Raw genomic sequence first — 24,024 nt, forward strand, 5'->3', positions numbered from 1 at the left:
AATAAATCATAAAGTAAAAAAAAGGAGATGCAGCAGAATGCATGATTTCTTTTCGATACCACATTTATAAATTATATTATTTTGCCTCTGAATGCATTTCAAGAAGTGTTTGAATATTTGAACACATCTCAGCACTTAATTACATTGTAATAACTTGGTAACTACCCATGATTGCTGCTTTAGATGGCAACTTATTTGTAATTACATCGGAATGGCCTTGTAAACAACATGTTGCAGTTTGAGGTCATTATTTCCTTGTAATTAAACACAAGTAATTGGCATGCAAGAATAGGAGATATTGTTAGTAACCTAGTTATTACATCTACATTGATAACAAAGATTCAAACGCAAACCGATATACTGTTAACATAGGTGGTGTTTAAAATAGTTTTAAAATACAACATAAAGCAAATATAAAAGAGGAAACTCACTGGATCTTGAATAAATAAGAGGAAGACCTTTAGAAATGCATGTTTAATTAAAACCGAAGTCTCCAGATTTGCTTCAGACTTCTAAACCCTCGGTTAGCACTGAAGATGTGTGGACGTTTATCTAATGCTGTCAACAGCACTAAAAATAATAATGAGTCCTGAAGTAAGAGCTTCAGCTGCAGATAGCATCTCTGCTGAAAGGAAAGGTGAGTGTTTAATTAGGGTTCAGATGTGGCATAATGAAGTGTGGAAACTCTGTCAGACCCTCTCTTTACCAGCAACAGAAGTCAACTGCATGTACAGCATGACTAAAACTGATTCCTAGAGAAGACATGAGACAAAGAATTGCAACAAAACAAAAACAAATGCAAAAAACAAAAATTTTGTTAGCATAACTTTAGTTTGTCAGGAAATTGGTCAATTTACTTGTGGTGCTCACAGAAGGATTGGGATTTAAAATGTTCTAGTTAACGTTATCTAGAAACAAGGACGTGGGAAAGCAGGATTTGTATTCCTGAAAAACAACTGCCATGGGGCCATAGAATAAAACACCATTTCCAAATAGTAACATTCAGGTGACAATTAAGTAGCGTGTTACAGACAAGATGTTTTAAAAACAAGAAGAGAGATCACTGTAAGAAAGTACAAGTACCCTTCTGACTACTCTATGTTGAAACTGTATAATTTCTGCCTCTCAAAAAAAGCTGAACCTGTTTTCATACGGATATGGACATTGGTTATACCAATCATTTCTGAGGATTTCTTTATTTTATTTTTTTCCCTCTGGACACAATTTGATACAACACTGTACCTGCACCAGTCCTAGTTGCAAGCAATCAAGCTTGTCTACTGCAGACTTATCATTTATTAGAAATTGGTGAGGAGAGTTGGAATTACACAGCACTGATGGGTCAGAAGTGTTAGGCCTTTTTCAGATTACACATGAATATTATTATTATTATTCCCGTGCGCTCACTTAACCTGCCCTGAGAATGGCTTAGTAACCATTCGCAAAGAGACCTGAATGAACCTGCTTTAATCTGCACTTTAAACCTAAATATTCAACTGGGCAAGCTAAGAACCATCTATTTTGTTTTACTTGCAGTTACTCTCCATTTCAAACTGTCACACATTAGAGAGGCTACATTACAATTCTCAAAAAAAGTAATTGAACTCCCACATGCATAATCATCAGTAATTTAGATTTAGACAGATATCACTTCAGAAATTGTGTGTGACACACATTTAACCTCATTTGAAACACTCCTAACAGCTTTTACCCAAATGAACTGCAAGTTAAAAGTTCACATTACATATACTAATATTCTGCTTGGAATGCACCATTCCATTAGCATTTAATGGGTAGCTTGATTTAAAATTCTCATCAAAACTAATTGTTTCATTGCTTCATTTCACACAGTGTAACTGACACTAGGTCAGGCGTAGGAGTCATCTACACTTCACTGGACCAGCCTATTTTCCATACAAGCTAAACCATCCATTAGGAGGTCTTCACTGGTCTGGGTGAACCTGAGGACACGAGACCATAACAGGTTTCCGGTAGAAAATTGTCTCAGGTCAGGTCGGGTTTATTCAATTGTTAAAGTCTTACAGTGTATCCGATCTCCATAATGCTAAAAAGCTATGCATTACTATTAAAAAAGGTGATTTTCTTTGCTAATATTATAATTTTTTTTTAGTGTTGATAAACTTCTCACAGTATCGTTGTCTGACGAATTTTGCATTACTTTGAGATATGTGCATATGTGTTCCAGCCTAGTATTGGCGGTCATACACTGGAGAATCAGCACACTTTTCTAGGAACAGCATGCCTAAACAATCTTTTATCTTTGAACAACAATATGAAATGAAGTGCAAGTATATGTACAAGTATGTATTTTGTTAGGGTTTTTGTTTGTTAGTTTGTTTGATTCAATTATGCCATATTACTTTTTATTTTTTAAATATTGTGCTGTGTTTGTGTGTGAGACATAGCGCCTTGGGAGTTGAGTTCTGAACTCTATTCCCGCTGTGTGCGTGTGTCTCCGTCTATGTATAGTTTACATTTTTGCAGCGACTACTGCACTCAAGACGGGGAAAGCCCGAAAAACACATGAGCCAGTATTCTTTGGGTTCGGGTCGGATCCGGGTCTGTTACGACTTTTACTTCGGTTTGGATTGGAATGGGTAAAATGGCTGACGGTTCCGGACCTGTGAAGACCCCTACCGTCCATACTAAGCTTTTCATTGTTTTGTTTTTAACACTTTTAATCTTGGATACTTGTACGTATATACAGTGTTATATATAAAATACAGATCCATTGTATCCCAGATAAAATATCAACCAGGATAAAAACTGTCACAATCAGGGTTTCCTAAAACATGCCCTTATTTTTCTTGTACTACATCAACTGCTCTCTACAGTTTATATACATTGCAAAACTACGTTTAAACCAACTTCATATGAAGTTATATGTTGAAGAGAAAAAAAAGGAACTTAAGTACTGTACACTATGCATTTGTGTTTGCTTGATAAAACTATATAAAAAAAAAAAAATTCTCTCTGCTTTTCATAATGTGCGACTCAAAGAGTTAGTCATGCCCCCTTCTACACCCTTGTTGTTATTGTGCACTGAAATACAATGCTACCTGTAAAATCGGTCAACTTGTTTGTTCATGGAAAGAAAAAAAACACAGCCCATGCAAATGTCTGCCTCTTTTCTATGGTGGTTAAGACACTGGCTGGGACAGAACACCAGAACCTGCTAGAACTCTTCAATATTATCAGCAAATGAAATAGACATGTTTGCCAATCGAGCAAGATTGAAATTGACAGGTTTTACATTTTCTTTGTTACAGTTGGATGATTTGTCAGCTTGTGAAAACAGAAAAGCAGCAACCATTGAGTGAGATAATGAAGAAAAAAAAACATTCCTTAGTAAGGTGTCTAACTATGGAATAGGCTATACCCTGTACTGTATATCAGTCATGTTTCATCACAAGCACAATATTGCACTTTACAGATGGACTTAAGGGACTTTTTCTAAATTAACAGAATATCCCACCTGTTGGTATTTCTCTCCAAGTCTCTACAAAATAAAGCATGTTAAATAACCCTTCTGGTCAAACCCAGGGTAAATTAAAAAAAAAAAAAAAACTTAATGAAATGTGATTTAAAAAAAAAAAAGAGAGATTACCAGATGCAAAAAACATCCCTGAGGACTGATCCCTGTCAGTTGCATTAGTCACATATTGTTCACTGCCATTTAGAATAGAACGCTTAGTTAACACTGTAATTTGGGACAGAACAAAGAGTGAGGCGTCCTGGGTATAGACAGGCCATTGCCATTTTGCGCCAAATTAAAATGTTCATCTTTTACGACAGTTAATTTGGCTTTGTACTAAGCCAGTTCACTCACTGCTGCTACAGTCAATCACATGCTGTGAAAATGGACTTGCATCCCCCCACCTCCACATCCACTATAATAAGAAAGGTTTCTCTCACCACAGGAAATACCTTCTACCTACTTTAATACTGCAAATTGTCTTAAAAGCAAAATACCCACCTATTATTTTACAATACATATATATATATATATATATATATATATATATATATATATATATATATATATATATACAGACGTGCTCAAATTTGTTGGTACCCCTCCACAAAAAACGAAGAATGCACAATTTTCTCTGAAATAACTTGAAACTGACAAAAGTAATTGGCATCCACCATTGTTTATTCCATATTTAATAGAAATCAGTCTTTGCTTTTGATTTTTTATTCAACATAATATTGTAAATAATAAAACAAATGGAAATGGCATGGACAAAAATGATGGGACCGCTAACCTAATATTTTGTTGCACAACCTTTAGAGGCAATCACTGCAATCAAATGTTTTCTGTAGCTCTCAAATGAGACTTCTGCACCTGTTAACAGGTAGTTTGGCCCACTCTTCCTGAGCAAACTGCTCCAGCTGTCTCAGGTTTGATGGGTGCCTTCTCCAGACTGCAAGTTTCAGCTCTTTCCATAGATGTTCAATAGGATTCAGATCAGGACTCATAGAAGGCCACTTCAGAATAGTCCAATGTTTTGTTCTTATCCATTCTTGGGTGGTGCTTTTAGCTGTGTGTTTTGGGTCATTATCCTGTTGGAGGACCCATGACCTGCGACTGAGACAGAGCTTTCTGACACTGGGCAGTACGTTTCGCTCCAGAATGCCTTGATAGTCTTGAGATTTCATTGTGCCCTGCACAGATTCAAGGCACCCTGTGCCAGGCGCAGCAAAGCAGCCCCAAAACATAACCGAGCCTCCTCCATGTTTCACTGTAGGTATGGTGTTCTTTTCTTTGAAAGCTTCATTTTTTCGTCTGTGAACATAGAGCTGATGTGACTTGCCAAAAAGCTCCAGTTTTGACTCATCTGTCCAAAGGACATTCTCCCAGAAGGATTGTGGCTTGTCAATATGCATTTTAGCAAATTCCAGTCTGGCTTTTTTATGTTTTTCTTTCAAAACTGGAATCCTCCTGGGTCTTCTTCCATGGAGCCCACTTTTGCTCAAAAAGCGACGGATGGTGCGATCAGAAACTGACGTACCTTCACCTTGGAGTTCAGCTTGTATCTCTTTGGCAGTTATCCTTGGTTCTTTTTCTACCATTCGCACTATCCTTCTGTTCAATCTGGGGTCGATTTTCCTCTTGCGGCCACGCCCAGGGAGGCTGGCTACAGTTCCATGGACCTTAAACTTCTTAATAATATTTGCAACTGTTGTCACAGGAACATCAAGCTGCTTGGAGATGGTCTTGTAGCCTTTACCTTTACCATGCTTATCTATTATTTTCTTTCTGATCTCCTCAGACAACTCTCTCCTTTGCTTTTTCTGGTCCTTGTTCAGTGTGGTGCACACAATGATACCAAACAGCACAGTGACTGCTTTTCTCCATTTAAATAGGCTGAATGACTGATTACAAGATTGGAGACATGTGTGATTAGTTTGAAATATCACTATAATCCAATTATTTATTATCTTTTCTAAGGGGTACCAACAAATGTGTCCAGGCCATTTTAGAATATCTTTGTAGAATAAGCAATAATTCATCTCTTTTCACAGCTCCTTTGCTATATTCTATGACATACCAAAGGCATATATATATAATTTGTTTGTTGAAATCATCAGGCTTTAAGTATTCAATGGAAAACTCCAAATCGCTTTCTTTTGTGTATTGTTTTTAACAAAGGTTTGCATCTTGGTTTTCACCCATGGACATTCATCTTGTCAAGGTATCGTTGAATTATTCGCTTGTGAATTTCTGGAGCATCTTCGCTCAATTCTTGTGTTAAATCTTTTGCAGCAATCCAAGGATTTTGCCGGGCTGCTCGAACGATTCTTCTTCTAGATTTTGATTAAATCTTTCCTGGTCTTCCACACGTGGAGCTGTTTGCAGTAGTTCCTGTTTTCGTCAATAATAGCCCACACAGTGCTTTTCGGTAAACCAAGTCTTTCTGCTATTTGTCTGGTAGTTTCTCCCTTTTCATTTGGTTGTATCACTGCCATTTTCAGATCATTGCTGTACTCGAGTTTGAACCATTTTTGTTGCTTTTTTTAATCACAAATTTCCAGTTTATTTTTCATCACTTGATAATGTATTTATTTATTCTATAATTATTATCATCAGGTGTTAGTTTTCAATCATGATAATTGTCAATAATTAGCAAAGAATGGGTTTCATACGAAATATGTTGAAATTAGTTTTTGCATGTTTTATGCATGATACGAAATATGTGTGTAGTTGAATATCTCCTTTAAATTTATATCTTTCAATAGAACAATCAGAAATTACAGAAATCACTTTCTTTGTGGTTCTTATTTTTTTCACTGCCCAAATAATTGTCTGCAACTGTGTATGTAATTTATATATTATAGATAGATAGATAGATAGATAGATAGATAGATAGATAGATAGATAGATAGATAGATCAGACTTACGCACACATATATATGCACACACACTGTGAATTTCACTAAAATGTATGAATTAAACATTAAAAATTCTAGTAAGTCTGCATTCATTTATTTTATACATTTATATTATTACCTTTTATATATTTCACGTTGTTATTCAACCAAGTACAATTAGTTTCTTGCTCCATGTCATTACAACCTGTGGGTGTGTATCCTGAATCATAAATTGGACAAGGGCCTTATTCCACCTGTATGCAGAGTATCACCCATGGAGAAAAGTATAGGAAAAAAATCCATATGCACCTCTAATGGCCACAGTGAATGGATAATAGCAACAAAGGCGAATGTGGAGCTCATTTTTAAAATTGCTATAAAATCACTCTAATTATTTTAACAGCTACGCACAGGCTATGCACTTACAAAGGCTTTTCTTTCTTGCTTTCGCTCATGCCACTATTGAAGAGTTGATGTGGCTCTTTTCTAATTTGTAATAACTGCTAGCAATTTATGAAACAAGGTGCCAGATTGATATAATTTTAGCTTTCTGTTTCAGCAAACCTGTTTTCAGGAGAAAATCCCAACATAACCTTCCATGTTCAGATTATGTTCAATCCCTATAAAAACATATGCTTTAAGCCAAGAGACAAAAAAAGGACCATGTAATTGACAACAGGCATGCTGAAAATCTGGAACCATTGTTTTGCATCCATTGCTTTTCCTCTTCCAAGTTTGTCCATATACAGTATGTTATCGTTTCATAAATCAATACTACAAGTGTGAGGAACTACTGTAACAATATTCCTTAAAAGTAACCTGAGGAGAAGAGACAGGAAACTGGATTAGTGCAAGTGCAAGTGTGTAGAGGCATGACTTTATACATCACCTCACCTTTTGTTTGTTCAATTTTCTTTCCTCATAGATGAGTTTGGTATTATATCCGAGTTACAATGCCACTCAATAAAAGATTTGACACAAAGAAACTGAGCTATTGTAACCACCTGCACATAGCAATAGCTTCTGATCACTGCTGACCCATGAGGCCGCCTTAAGAAAAGTGTGTCGGACAGTATTTTCAGAGGGAATGCAGGAGGTACAGTATGAAAATGCAGGTCAGAAAACAGAGAGGAAAAAAGCCAACACTGATCCCCCCTAGTAAGTATAGTTAAGAGGTGCACACCAGCATACATTCTCCAAGGGCAGCAGACTAGAGAACTTGTCCACAATCTGGAGCGCAACTTGGTACAATCTAAATTGGTTGCTATGGCTGTGAACTTGTGACATGCTGCAAATATGTTTAGCTTCCCACTGCATCATCAGAGAGAAAGCCCAAGACTAATCGATTAGACCAGCAGTATGGCTTAGTAAGTCAAAAAGTAGTTTGGCTTTCCATTAGTCAAAAACAAAAAACAAATGGAGAGTACAGAAAGTGGCTTTTATATGTAAAGCTAGTCTACCAGATGTGAGCTTAAAAAAAACTACACAAAAACGTACCTCGATTTTTTCAGAACAGGTATCCCATTCCAGATTTTCCTACCTTTGCCTACCTCTGCTATAGTATGTACCATTGCTGCTGTGACTATATGCAATTTGAAGTGCACAGTTAGACATCAGTCAGTTAATTTCCAAGTCTATAATACTATAACTTAAATGCTAAAGTTCAAAAGCCATTAACAAGATTATGTTCTTTTCTTGCCCATTCCAAGATTATGCACTTTATACTACAGTTTAGTTAATACATTATAGATATTCATCACTAACATGGCCTTCTCACTTATTTTAACTGCTTATTTAATACATCAAATGTGTCTTTACTGTCAAGTTTATAAATCTTTTATGAAGAGTATAACTGGAGCTCTGTGTTTATGACTATGGATCTTGAGAATAGGAAAAAAAAAATATTCTACTGTACAGTATATCAGTACAGTACATAATAATCTGTAATTTACCTTGACAGATAAATCATGATTTCAAGGAAACACTATTGTTTAAAAATGAATAATTCCTTCGTAGGTGCAAAAATAATCTCTTCTAATACTAACGCAATACCTTTCACTAACAGTACTTACAGTAAATTTAGTCTCAACACTGAAAATAGTCTCCATCATTAAATATCAGTAGCTTTGTCTCCACAACCGCACAAGAAATAAATTCAGAAAATAAAATAAAAAATGGTTTACTGTTACTTTGTCTGCTATATGCAAAACATAAACCTGTATTGGCACTAAACACACTATCCATACCAATGTAATATATACTATGAACAGTACATATTTGAGTCACACCATTTTTTCAAAAGAAGATGTACTATAGTCTGTCTTGTGCATTTAAATTCTCAGCAGGCATGCAAATAAATACAGTTTAACCTCTCTGAATACAACAAAATAGTTTAGAGATTGCATATTGTGGGGCCCATAATAATGACTTGCAAATATAAATAAATAAATAAAATCACAGCATTGCAACAGTTTTATTAAATTTAGGTTGAACAGAACTACCATAACATTGTTAATGAAGATATAAAATAAAATAAAAAGTTCAACTACCAAAAACAAACATTTGACAGAAAAATGTTCAAATTAAAAAAAAAGGTGTTTAGATTTGAGAGCCTAGACAGCCAGCAAAATTAACATTCATTCCCCCCCCCAACAGACTTCTTTCACATAATGTTTTCATATGACGTTAATTGACTAATTTATATTAAAACTAATTAGCACAGCTACTACATTATTTATGTGCTATACTTTTGAAGGATCACAGGAACTGCTCCCAAAAACACTTCCAACGAACAGCTGCAATATCCACACTGTCATTTATACATTATAAGCATAAATCGTACCTTGATTGCTGAAATGGTTTATAATTAAACAGGCAAATTAAGAGAGCTGGAATCCTCTGCTACATTAGCACATTTTTAATAAATGTTCCATTAGATTAGATTTCTGAAACACAAATGTCCTCACATGTCAAATACTACTTTCTGGCTCTACAGCTCCAGTAAACTCATCAAATTAGAAATTACAGTAAAGTCAGGTTTATGCAGCAAGTTTTATTAATTTTGCTTTCATAAAACTGCCTAAGACAATTCACATAGGAGGAGACTAAGAGCACTTGACTGCAGTGACAGTAATCTGAGAAGGAACCGAGGGCTAGAAAGAAAGTGTTTTCGGATTGAAATCCCCGATGACCGTTTTGAAAGCAGTTTGTGCTAAACTGCAGCACATCGATTTGTTCTGTGTTAAATTAGCAGTGTTAGCCTTTGTTTGTACCTAAATTAGCAAACATAAACGACCACGTTGATAGGCATACCTAGCACAACATAAATATTACAATGAAAGGACAAACAATTGAATATAAGTTTTAGTTTTATGTCATATAAAGCATCTACACAACTGTAAATAAACTGACATTTGAACAGAAATGTGTTTATATACAGATAACATAAAGCGCAACCTCAAAAAACAATACAAAATGAAAAACTAACATTTGAAAATAAATGTGTGTATATGTTACGGTTCATGTGTAAAATCAGTAAATCTGTAGATTAACAAGTAAATGTGTAGATTTACCAGCTCAGTGGTCAATTTATAAATAAGGAGATGGTAGTAAACAATCTCTTTTACTTACATCCACGATCACTGTCTGGCAACAACAACAATTCACAATACAAAACAATGTTTTGCCGGCAAAATGACGTAGCCCACTATATGATTCTCACTAAAATGCAAAACATGTGTGCACTTAGGTTATGCTTTTTTTCTAAATGAGTTCAACTTAATACTAAATCACACTTAGTAGAGGCATGCGTTTTGCTGAAGAGATGTTACCATGCCTAATGTTTGCTCTATGGTAAATTTTGATTTAAAATAAAAATCAGGAAAGTGCTTATATTCTTCTTAAGAAGAAAAAGAAGAAGAAAAAGAAGAAGAAGAAGAAGAAGAATGCAAGAAGGGATGCAAGAAGGGATGCAGTGAAGTTTAGAAAGATTAATCAAATAATACAAAAATGTCTTTCCGAATTCACCTCAAATGCTGTAGCATTATAACTACCATCTCTTTAGTTATTTTATAGATTGACCGCTGATCTGGTAAATCTACACATTTACCAGTTAATCTATAGATTTACAGATTTTACACATGAACTGTAACATATATACAGGTATATCATACAAAACTATACAACTGAAATGAAGTAAATAAGTATCAAAAAAATTTAAAATAAATGCGTTTATATTGCCTATAAAACAAAGTGCATATACGCAACCGAAGTTATGCATTTATACACAGACATACTATAATCGAAATGACATGAATAAATAAACATTTGAACAGAATGGGCTTCATTTACAATCGTTTACAAAGTAAGTGCTGGCACAAATCACACAGATTCTGCGCTTTTCAAAATATGCAGTGCACTTACCGCAGACTGTCTGCACATTTGGCACAGCTATCAAACAGTGACCCAAGCTCTGGCACCAAACACTCCACGGGCATATACTAGTGCAATGAAAGCTTCTAATTCCTCCAAGGGCATTGAACAGGAATCATCTTGTAGTTGTCGGTAGGCTTCTGCTTCAGTGCAACGTTGTATGTGGTGAAGCGTATGCATGTCAATCAATAGGCGAAAAGCACTCAATGTGCTCTCATCAATGTTGCGTTTTGCATATGCCGTGGGCCCTGGAACTTCCTTCAGAATATTTTGTTCACCCCTTCTACCTGTAGCTTCAACACCAGGATTTATAGTGTTCAAAACAGTGCCATCACTACCAGCCTCGAGTGTCCGGTGGTGGTGCTGCTGCTACCACTGGAGAAGCGACTACTCAGCTGAAGTAGCGGCTGGATCAGGTGCAGGCGCTGATGCAGGTGAAGTGGCTGGTATCCATGCAGGGGCTGCCACGTGATGTCCTGCACCCTCTTTGCGCACTCAGTCTGGCACTTCGCTGGCATCCTCCTCACTGTCACTGCTGCTGGAAGATTCATCTTCGCAAACCCATTCTGCTTTAGAGCCAGATTCGTCATTGTCCATCTCTGCTGCATCAGAATCGTTATATTTCTTAGAAAAACAAGTGACTTGTATAGTAACCAGAGTGCAGACAGACAGCCATGAGCTATCAAGGCTGACTGATGGGCTATCAGGAGGCTCATTGAAACAATAGAAATGTCAGACGACAGCTCACTTGAGGAATGCAGACTGATATAATCAAACTTCAATACATGGTGGCAAGTCCAGACAGATAAATACAAATAATACCACAACATTTCATTTGTTCTAATATGTTTTATACTGTATGTAGGGGTCAATTTGACTGCTTCTGATCGGAATAGGTATGACAGTATTTTATCTCCCTAACTGTTCAGAAGTTCTGTTGAAATTGTATGTTGATGGTCTGCTGGTAAAACTAAGCAAACCATTCCCACACACAACCCTGACAACATTCTCAGCACTTACTGTTGTGGCGTCCTGTGTACTACGTATCGGTGCACTCAATACACTTTAATTAATTAACTACTGATGAGGGTATTTCACTGCTAAACACAGATTTTAGGAGACCATCTTTCTGATTTCCTGTACAAAACGATGTTATCACTGGACCTAAGTGTGAGATTACATTAACAATTCAATGTTGTGTTTGTAAAATGCTTTATGAAGGATTTTAATGGAAAGATGTAAAAGTGCAGTTTGTACTGTATGGCAGTCAGAAGGGTAAGCAAGACAAGCAACAGGTTACAATGCTGGGGTTTTAACCATCTGCAAAAAGACTGTATTGAAAACCACAAGTGACTTAATATTTTGTAGGTTGGCTCCAGCCATCTCTTGTGTTTTTCTTTCTTACATTCTTTAATGAGCTTTTGATTAGAACTCAACGTTGGGTCATTATTTAACCATTTAAAAAAATCTTGGTAGACTAAACCTAAACTTTTTTCTTGGTTTATTTGATCATTATGGAGCAATAAACACTGAAAAATTACCATCAAGCCTGTAACACAGAGCAGCACTTTCACTGCCGTAACCCTGGGCCATTTTGTTCCCCAGATCGTTTACAAAAGCTATATATTTCTGGGTACAATGAATGTAAATACAGGCCTCTTAGTACAACATTCATCTATCACCAGACATAAAAAAAAAAGTTTGAGAGAAAAATACTTGAGACTGTATATACATAAATGGAATGAAAGCTTTAAAAAAAAAAAAAAAAAAAAAAACATAAAAATCACCCAGACTAATCTTTTATTTTTATGTAAAACCAGCCTCTGCTAGCTTCTTTTTTTTTTTGAGCTGAACAATGGACCTGCTGGAATTTAAGTAATATTTTACAGCTGTAAAGAGGATTAGTGCACCATTGTGACAAAAAACAGGGGTCAGGCTAACATCAGGTTTAACATCTACTGCTTGGCAGAATCTCTGAGGGCTGCTTATGCACAAACTATTGCTAACTGTCTCATATGCATTAAATCAAGTTGTGACATTTTTAAATCCACTTTTCTAACAGGGCCAACTGGTCTTGTTTCTTATACCACATTTCCATGAACCACATAACCTGGGTACGTGCTCAAGTTGCCCCCCCCACCCCACACCACCCCACCTCCATTTCCATGTTTTCAAATTACTCGAGTTGGCTCCCAATTCAGGTGGGAGCCCAACTTATCTGGTCCGATTTCACTCTTCAGGCTAGCCTGAAGTCTCAATTCGGGATGGGAGGAAACTACATCAGTGAATGTCAATCAAAAATGTGGTAGTGGGTGGGAACATACGGTATAACGGCTATTAAATTCGGCAGATTTGCTACCGTGGGTGATTTTGACAGTTTTGGATTGCACGTTCACAAAGAAAAATGCAACTCAGTTTTGCATTTATACTTTTTTAAATTTATTTATTTTTAATTTAGTCGTTGCCAATTAGTTTTTTTTTTATTATTTTCTCCCCAATTTGAAATGCCCAATTATTTTTAGGCTCAGCTCACCGCTACCACCCCTGCGCTGACTCGGGAGGGACGAAGGTGAACACACGCTGTCCTCCGAAGCATGTGCCGTCAGCCGCCCGCTTCTTTACACTCTGCAGACTCACCGTGCAGCCGCCTCAGAGCTACAGCGTCGGAGGACAACGCAGCTCTAGGCAGCTTCCAGGCAAGCCCGCAGGCGCCCGGCCAGACTACAGGGGTCGCTGGTGCGCGGTGAGCCGAGGACACCCTGGCCGACCTAACCCTCCCTCCCCCCGGACGACGCTCGGCCAATTGAGCGCCGCCCCCTGGGAGCTCCCGTCCACGGTCGGCTGTGGAATAGCCTGGACTCGAACCGGCGACGTCCAGGCTATAGAGCGCATCCTGCACTCTAGCAAGTGCTTTTACTGGATGCGCCACTCGGGAGCCCCCGCATTTACACTTTTAACTACAAAAACATTCAATTAAATGTTTACTTAATGAAAGCGGTCTGCTAAAACAGTATCTTTACAGTCACTTGCTATAGCACCTGTTACTGCAGCAACTTGGAGAACAACAAAGGCGGCCTTCTTTACAGTAGTTACCATTCTTACATAGCCCTTAATTTTAAGGTAAACAGTAAACTTACGATAAGCATTTGCTGTCTTCCAGTTTTAAAACTTAGCTCTGGTTCACAACATAACACCGTGGAATGATCTGTATCATGTAGTAATTGTAGGACAGCAATGCCATGTGTGAAAACTTTAACAATAAAGCCGAAACGAATGCTTTATTTTGCTTAAAATAATTTGAAACTGGTTAATAGACTAGCAAGCACTGCTAAAATCAGCTCAGTTTTATAAGGTGCAGAACTCACTTCGGTAATATTCGTCGTATAGACAATAACAAACAAACATTTTGTTACAGACTTTCTAACACGTCTGGCGTAAACAATTTTAGCTCTTGCTTAATTAAACCCTTGAGAAAAAAAAAGAAAAAAAAAGGAACACAAAAATGCTTAACATAAAAAAGAACAGTCCTGTCAGTAGCAGGCGCAGTTTACACTGCCTCTGGGTTTCTGATCACATCAGATCAATTCCAGATTTTTGTAAATCCTGTGATGGAAATGTCCGGTCTAATTTTAATGTTTTCAAGCAAATTGGCTTCATCACTGCCATTCTCATATCCACTTTGGCATCTAACATTATTTCCCTTGTCCCGCGCTTCTTTCCCTGTTCTGCATACCAGTCTGCCAGAGGTACATGTACTGCGTGAAACAAATGTGAAAGAATATCTAGATGGATTTATCTTTTAAATCGTTGACAATAACTTTAACACTGTCTGCAGTGAATTCACGTCTTGACCTTTAACTCGCAAGTATTTATTGGGAAAATCTGAAATATTTTTTGCCCAACTCACGTGACAACTCAGGTACCTCGGAAAAGCATGGAAGCGTCACCTTTTTCATCAACTCTAGTTCTGGGAGAATTCAGGTCAATTCGAGCGCACTCGAGTCAACGCGAGTTGGCTGTCCCTGGAAACAAGGTATTCGAGGGCAGTCAGTTTGTGTGTCTGTTCCACCCATAAGGGAAGGCCATAACTGAAACAAATGTCCAGTGAGGCCTAAAAAATGGGTTATAGCAATTGTAATACGCATCAGTAGATTACGAGAATGAATGCTGCTTTATACAGCTTTTTGGAAATAATTTCAAGTTTGTAGTGGACACTACAATACAGTGTCACTGGGGAGCAGCCTCTGTGTGTCTGTTTATTTATCATTACATCAAAGGGACTCTTCAAAGACTAGCTCTTTTTATAATTATATATATATATATATATATATATATATATATATAATTATTTTTTACAACTGGTAATTGATACACTGTACTCCTGATTTTTATTATTATTTTGAATTTAAAATAACCATTTTTGTCAGGGCTTAACAGCTATTATGGGCCTGTGTGCTTGCCAAACTGTATAATCCTGGCAATTCCCAAAGTTTTATTGCATTTTTATGCCAATAAGCAATTTTTTTAATGCTTTACATTTTGTTTTGGTCTCATTTCAGGTTTTTATATTTAACCATTGCAGTAAAACCAGATATCCCAAGTTTGGTGTTGTACTGGTTTGTTCCTTTTGGCTTCTGGTGTGTAAGGTTTCATGCCTTTTATCAGATATTGTTTCAAAATCAACATATTGTATGCAATATAATGTTAGATACCTTAAAACAGGGTTTTAGCCTACAAAGGACTGGTAATGAGCTAGTACCATATCTTACTGGACCAAAAGTAAAAATAACAGGCTTTGATTTGTAAATAAAATGCTGCAGCACATAGGACTTTAACCAAATAGGAATAATATTACACAATGTCTGTGGTTGTGGACTGTTTGCCAATAGCCCATTTACAAGAGAAAACCATGCCCTGCAATCACATGACATCTTCAAGTTAACAGCTATGGCCACCTTGGACCAAGCGAATAGGGGAAGCTAAAATTGTGTTTTTTATCAATATATTCTGGACCTCAGAAAATATATATAAATGATGCTGGATTGTGCCATCATAAATACATAGAACAATGAAGCAAGGTCTATAGCTTTATGTGCGCTAATTTTAGAAAAAGGCAAAGTACCAGTATGTAATACAGTATGCTAGACCTGCTCGTTGAAAGGCAGCACTAAGTGGTCTGTGACAAAACCAGGAGCGGTCAGGCAGGCAGCAACACATTTAATAAAATGTACAAAGTGTGTTGAGTTGCCAACATGTTTAATTCTGCAATTACGGATGTATGCACCGCACCTTCACAAGATGCTATACAGATGTTCTTCAGATGTATAAAAACATGTGAATTACTTGAACACTGAATATTGAATATGTATGTTGAAAATATACCTGCTAATGAAACAACTAAAAAGGTAGACAAAACAATAATTCCCTGAGACAAAATGAAACCTTGGCAGAGGTCACCTGGGTTGTCATGACAACAGTAGGCAGCAGTTATTGAAGTTGCTTCCCATGTGCAGTAGGTCTCCTCTGAGAAGTCAGAAGAGCCACATTTAGCCCCAGGCCAGAGTTTTGTTACCCCTGCCCTACACTGCAACATTTAAAAAGTAGTTTCAAAACAACTGGAGATGTAAAAGTAATAGGTATAGTGATCTCCACAGATATAGCTGTTTCACAGAACAAAAATACTTTTAGAACAAATAATGACTTGCATGACTCTTTAAGAAACAGTGTTTTGAATAACACAGTAGTGACAAAACAACTTCCTTTTAAAAGATTACTGTCGGCCTCTTCACTTGAATGCCACGACGTATTATTTCTCATACTTACGGTCTAATTTAGGCATCACATCCAGCTGCCCTTCTGATCATTTCTAAGGTTAATCTTTGTTCCATAACTACTGAAGCGACTGCCACGGGTGAGCAGTCAGTTTCATTTTCTGTACCTGTTGAAGCATGACTACATCAGATTCTCTCATTAAGGTGTTAATGTCAAAAAAGACATTAAAAGTTCAAGATTTCCTTTAGTGCGATTGCTTTTGATCAATTCCAGGTACTATGTGAAGGCAAACTGACAATCGAGTGATTCATTCAGAATACTAAATTCTGTTTATTTTTACATGGATTAATTCCATAGTGAGTAAAAGTAAAGAAAAGCTGCATGTGAAGCCAAATAAATTATATTTAGGCATATTAACCAGCCAATGATTCAGTGGGTCAGGATTTCCTGTAACTTATAACAACTTAAATCGGAGTGATGACATTGTTATGCAGTTGCAGGTGCAGCTTATGGATGATGAGCGCAAAAGGCTTAATAAAAAAAAAAAGTTCTCCCCCATAAATAGAGTTTTCCATTTTCTATGGACAGTGGATAGCCCTGTAGTCACAGCAATTCAAACAGGCCCCCTTTCCTTTTTGATAATTATTCGTACAAGAGAACCAACCCTAAATCAATAAATAGGTATCTAGAGTATATTTCAACACACATTCCATCACATGGAAGACGCAAACGAAGAATGAAAAAACGTGGAATGTCTCTCATGCAAGTGGGCAGACATGACAAGGGTCATATTCCCTATTAAAAACCTTACAGCTGGTTGTACGGTACAGAGGCTAGTATCCACCTGCCTTTACTCACCGTAATAATATGCATTATACATATAGTCGAATAAAGACATACACGTAACAGGACTACAGTTAAAGTGGGGATATTTCCACTTCACCAGATCATTCAACTCCCAGTTAAAATGTTCTGGATTGCCACCATAATGCTGTATGTTAAATAATATGGCTACAGGCTACATTGTTTAATATATTTAATGTTTGAACATTTTTTTTTTACACTGATTTTCAGATACAGTATTCGACTACAGCAGTTTACAATACATGAAAAGACTATAAACGAAACTTGTTTAAAAATCAAATACAAATTAAAAAAAACAATTAAATATCCTCATAAAACCGGACATTTTCAGTTAAACATTAAAGTATAGTAGGACTGCTACGACTAAATCGATTTTGAGATGGATTCCATTCCTCATTATATACATCGATATAAATACTGGATAATCGATTCAATAATAACATTTTTATAACACACATAGTTAATAACATTATTTAAGTTTATCAACGAAAATACACCGAACGCCCTGCCTTGCTATTTACATTATTTCTGCCAGACAGGCAGTGGGCGTGCTCTTTGTTTCCTGCTCGTGTTCACTGCATCCGATTTGCTGGTCCCATCCTACCAGCGAATCAGTTTTGAAAATGCTTTGTAAGTACCTCCCTCTGTGTGTTTGATGTAAACAAACAAAAAAGCGTGCCGCCTTGAATTCAAGCAGGATGACAGGCTGTATTCCTGGCAGGATTACAGCACTTTGAAATATGTGTGTTTGTTGCCAGGAGAGAGTTAAAAACTCCCTGCCAAACTAATTTGTTAATTGTTTTATTATTAATTATCCCCTGCACCTGGAGATCATTGTAAATTAGAGCCAGGTGCAGGGTATTTAAAGGAAGCAGCCAGTCTGCTTGGGGCTGCTATGTAGAGAGCCCGCTTGACAGTGTGCGCAAGTGTATGAAGAGTAAGGTACTGCGTGGAAGCTTTTTGTTTGTGAATCGTGTTATTTGTTTAACATATGTTTTTATATGTACCGTAACTAAAGGCTATAAACACTGTTGAGCCTCAGAACTGAGTTTCGGAAGGCACTCATTGTGAAACTCCCTCCCCAATGATTTCTGGGACTTGGACTTCCTTTTTTTTTTTTAGTTTACCATATATGTGTCATGAATGCCGCTTCATATTGTACTGCATTGTTTTGAAACAGTTGACTGGAATTTGTATTGAAGTGCTTTCTCTAGTTGTAAAGCATGTGGACAACTGAAGTTCAGTGAGAATACATGGTTACAGCTTCCCCTTATATGGTTTGGAATGTTCTCTGGATTATATATTAGTTACTTGATCCTTTATTTTGGCATTCAGCTGATTAATACCACAGTGGAATTGCTGTTTTACCCTACGTATCTCCTTTCACTTTCCATTACATTTGTGCCTGTATATTCACACTAAACTTGCTTGACGTTTATGCATTTAAAATGTTGCTTTGGTGAAGTACCAATGTGGTTGTCTCCCTTGTCTCCAGGAGCTATTGTAATTCTAATACACAATAGTTGGACATTTACGAAGACATGGTCCTCATTTATACAATGTGTCTTCTTTTAAGTGAATAAAGTGACTAAGAGACCCATTCTTTAAAAAAAAAAAAAAAAAAAAGGATGTCTTACCTTTTTTAAATAGTGCCTTAAGAAGAAAATTGCTACATTTTACTACTGAACCTAATACCAGAAGTGCTATTGTAAAATGTAAAAATACAAAGTCCCATTCCTACCTCCTAATGGACGTTATACCAATAAGTGGTCTTTTTCATTTAAATCCATCGTGAAAGTTGCTATTTAGCAGTCATATGTATGTTTAATTACCATTATGTAATCTGTTACATGGATAAAGTTCAGTAAACCCAAACAAATTAGATTCAATGATTGATCTTGTAATTGCTTCCAGCATCACTCCTCATCACTAATAAAAGATACTTCTACAGTTGTAGGTTGGTATTTTTCAAATCCCAGTTCTGTTCCATTGTTGTTAATGGGAAAGTTAGGCTTGCATACTTGCTTGGGGTCTAAACCCCTGGAATGTGTAAACGTGTGCTGTAAGAAAGAATAGGAGCTTGGAAGCATATGTTGCAGGATTAAGCAGCCTGATGGTTTTACAGCTGGAACCGGAGAGGGAATCAAAGTACCAGTATTAAATTACAAATGTAATATCGTGAAGGCTGTAAGGAGGGCAGAAAGCTGTTTGGATAGACTTTGTAGCAGGTATGATTGAGAGCCTACAATGCCTTGAACTGTGATTTCAAGTTTTTGTATGCAGTTGCAATATTTAGGTAAACTCTTAAGTTATATATTGCTCTTATCTCCTGTTTATCCCCCCGCCCCTGCCCCCACCCCCAGCCAGTGACCTTTGAGGTATTTTTGATTTCCCTTATATACTGAGATAACAAAGCAAACAAAATACTCTCCCTGGATTTAGGTTTTAGAGAAAACAGTGGCCACAGTACTGTAAGATTCATGGTGTTCTAAAGGAAACCACTATGTAATTCAATATTTTTTCCCATCCTGCAGCAAAGGCCACATGTTGTGCATTCACATAGGTTGGTATAATTCCAGAGTCAGATTATTGTATTTCATATTAGATATCGGCACAGTACTATACTTTAGGGCTGTCAGCTAAGCCTCCAAATAGCAATTGATTAATTGGGCACACAAAATCGAATCGTTCGAATAAATATCGATGATTGTACCACTGACATACATTTTCACTCCATTCCTCTCCCCGTGATGTGACAATTTTAATATCATTGCTGTTCAGTAAAAGCTTGTGCACAACAATTGAATGCGAGGACTAATTACGTCTTGGTATCGTCAGGGGGGAAAAAAATAAATAAATAAAAAAACCACATTCACAACAAGCCTAAGGCAAGTTTAACATACTATATTTATTCCAAACAGATTACAGTACTTTTTTTATTCAGTGACAGCTGCAGCATCACGCATTGCATCTTGTCAATACCGTACCACCTAACCTTCATAATAAATTGACTTACTTGCATACCACAACTTGCATACCCGCTATAGGCCAAGCTGATCGTTACTCCAAAATTGTGTTTAACATCACTGATCATTTTTTTACAATTTTTGTTTTTAACTTTATTGAATATTGTTAAATAATATTAAATAATATTTGAAACTCCAAAAAAGCGCGAACTATATACAGTTTTCTTCAATGTGCACAGTTTATTTACAGGCTGTTTGCCAGGAATACAGCCTGTCGTCCTGCTCTGGATTCAAGGCAGCGCGCTTTTTTGTTTGTTTACATCAAACACACAGAGGGAGGTACTTACAAAGCATTTTCAAAACTGATTCGCTGGTAGGATGGGACTAGCAAATCGGATGCAGTGAACACGAGCAGGAAACAAAGCGCACAGGTAACATTTTTATTTAATTGTGCTGTTGGGTTGTTAATGGGTAATTTTACGTACTGCTACAATGCGTACCAGATTTAAAAGTATGTAGTGTATTACAGTCCATGTGTCCACAGTCGTCTCTTTTGGCAAGTGATATTTTCAGAATCATATCGTTCTGAATTAAAATACTTCTTCTGTTGAAAATAGTACTGTACAAATAAAACCAACTACAGTACATCTAAATGGAAGCCTACTTATTTTTAAAACAGTCCTTTCTGCTATGTATTTTTGACATTGTATCATTTTTGTTTTCCCTGAAAAAAAGACAAGGGTTGGAATGGGCCAAAATGAAATAATCATATGTGTCACACTCGTTTAACCATGTACTGATGTCAAACTTTTATAGGGTCGGATATGTGAGTGCTGACCATATATAAACCAGCCTGAATGAAAGTGTTGTGATCAATTTAAAACCCTAGAGGGCAGCAGAGTGCAAAATACATAAAGTTAATTATTTCTCTGGAACTTGAGGTTTTACACAGAAGCAAGCTGACTCGCAGTGCTGTAAATTGCATGTGGAAAAACACAGCAAAAAATAAGCTTCCTTTTTTTTAGTTTATTTCCCTTTTTACTTTCCCTATTAATAATTATCTGGTTTAAGGATGCTACATAAGCTGATACTGTAACACAGATGCTGGCTATAGTTTCACAGAAGCTTTCCTAGGGCAGCAGTGTGGAGTAGTGGTTAGGGCTCTGGACTCTTGACCGGAGGGTCATGGGTTCAATCCCCGGTGGGGACACTGCTGCTGTACCCTTGAGCAAGGTACTTTACCTAGATTGCTCCAGTAAAAACCCAACTGTATAAATGGGGAATTGTATGTAAAAATAATGTGATATCTTGTAAGTCGCCCTGGATAAGGGCGTCTGCTAAGAAATAAATTATTATAAATAAATTATTATTCCCAACTTCCATGTACAGTATAAACAAAAAAGGCAATGTTCCTTTCATGTCTGACAGGTTTAACCCTTTATGTGCCATAAGAAACCTCTGGAACATAAAAGAAACATTGCCTGCTGTTAATGTAACTTACTATGTTTTGTAAGATGTTAAATTGTCTTTAAAGATGTGTACCTGTAACAATACATGTATGGGACAGCGCTTCAACAGTATTCAGACATTTGCATACTACTCCAAATCCCCCATTTAATAAATCAATACATTTTATACTGACTTAACATTAGATTATAAAGTAGTTCACACTGCCTCAGCCACATTCACAACACAAGGCCGGAATGAGTCCATTTCCAAATCTATTTTTCTTCTTTAATGCATATTAGGAGACTACAATAATACAGGATTTCTTTCATGTTTCTATTACTGTGTAGATTAAATGATTGAGTTAAATAATGGTATATTCATATTTATTGTTTGACTTTGAAAAGATGAGAAGATTTGGAGAATACATTACTGTTTTTAAAACAATAGCACCCTTTTAAATGAAGAGGTAGACGCATAACAGCCCTGTCAAACTTCAGTGATGCTATTATACTAGCTAATTAGTAGATGGGGATTTGTTTGTGAAGCAGGCAGAGCAGTCCTATTGAGCTGTAAAATACTATGTAAATTCTAAATGTCTTATAAAGAGAGAGATTTCTTTTTTACTATGATGTAAATTACACTTTTGTTGTCCAGCTACCTCAAAATAAAGAATATTTGAATATTTGTTTAATTTTTACATTTTGAAAGAACATTTGAACATGAAAGCCCATGTTCATCTCAGCACTAATTGCTTGAGAATACCAATAGCAGTCATTACACCGTGTAACAGTTTTGTTTTTTTTGGTTCCTGGGTAGTAAGTGTTATTTCCTAATTGCTTATGCCTCAAAAGTATAGAAAATGGCTATTATTCCCCACAAACTTTGCTTTTGTGACCAGGACAGTGATATTTTGAAATTTACCTATTTTCCAGAACATTCCAGATAGATTCAGTGCTGAGTAAACTTGGAGTAACTTCTAGAACTTTCCAGTAATATAAATAGTAGTATAAATACAGGGGCCTTAAGCCCACCAGTTCAGTTTAGTTCCAGCTGCCTAAGTGGATACATATCTGCATTTTTCTGAGATGGCATCAAGGTCATAGGAGACTTCAAAATGGTGGCATTCCTGATGGGTCTCCAAGGCGGTTTTACCAGGTTTCCCTGCTATCTTTGCCTTTGGGACAGCAGGGACACCAAGGCGCACTACCACAGGCGGGACTGGCCACAGCGGACCGAGTTCTCTGTGGGGAGGAACAATGTCAAGTGGGAGCCACTGGTGGACCCCCGGAAGGTGCTGATGCCACCACTGCACATCAAATTGGGCCTTATGAAACAATTTGTCAGAGCTCTAGATAAGGAGTCGGCAGCCTTCAAGTACCTTCAAGACTTCTTCCCTAAGCTGTCTGAGGCAAAGGTCAAAGCCGGTGTCTTCGTCGGACCACAGATAAAGAAGATCCTGGAGTGCAATGAATTCCCCAAGAAGCTTACTAGTAAGGAGAAAGCGGCTTGGAACAGCTTTGTCGCAGTGGTTCGGGGCTTCCTGGGCAATCACAAGGCCGAAAACTATGTGGAGCTGGTTGAGACTCTTGTGAAGAACTACGGCACAATGGGCTGTAGGATGTCCCTCAAAGTCCAAATCCTTGATGCTCATCTTGATAAATTCAAGGAGAACATGGGAGCGTACTCGGAGGAGCAAGGCGAGCGCTTCCACCAGGTTATACTGGACTTTGAACGCCGCTACCAAGGACAGTATAACGAGAACATGATGGGAGACTACATTTGGGGGCTGATTCGTGAAAGTGATTTACAGTATAATCGTAAATCTCGAAAAACTACTCACTTCTAAATCTTTTGTAGTCATTTTTGTATTACTTTAGTATAAATACATGTTAATTTGGATTCATATGTTGTTTTTTTCTGACTTTATGTGAACGAAAAGACACAAATTCACCTGTTTTCTCATTGGAAATAGGTAAATTTCAAAATATCACTGTCCTGGTCACAAAAGCAAAGTTTGTGGGGAATAATAGCCATTTTCTATACTTCTGAGGCATAAGCAATTAGGAAATAACACTTAGTACCCAGGAACAAAAATTGTGTTACATAGTGTTATCCTTCAAACTGTATGCTGCAAATATTTCTACTC

The 24,024-nt window shown here is 36.9% G+C and overlaps 1 protein-coding gene across 2 annotated transcripts in view; it reads right to left on the reverse strand.

The window, feature by feature from the left end:
- Positions 1 to 24,024, reverse strand: part of LOC117410617 (partitioning defective 3 homolog B-like) — a 239,626-nt gene that overhangs the window by 186,267 nt on the left and 29,335 nt on the right. The window lies entirely within an intron of this gene.

This window comes from Acipenser ruthenus, chromosome 10 (genome assembly GCF_902713425.1).
Source record: "Acipenser ruthenus chromosome 10, fAciRut3.2 maternal haplotype, whole genome shotgun sequence".
NCBI classification, from domain to species: domain Eukaryota; kingdom Metazoa; phylum Chordata; class Actinopteri; order Acipenseriformes; family Acipenseridae; genus Acipenser; species Acipenser ruthenus.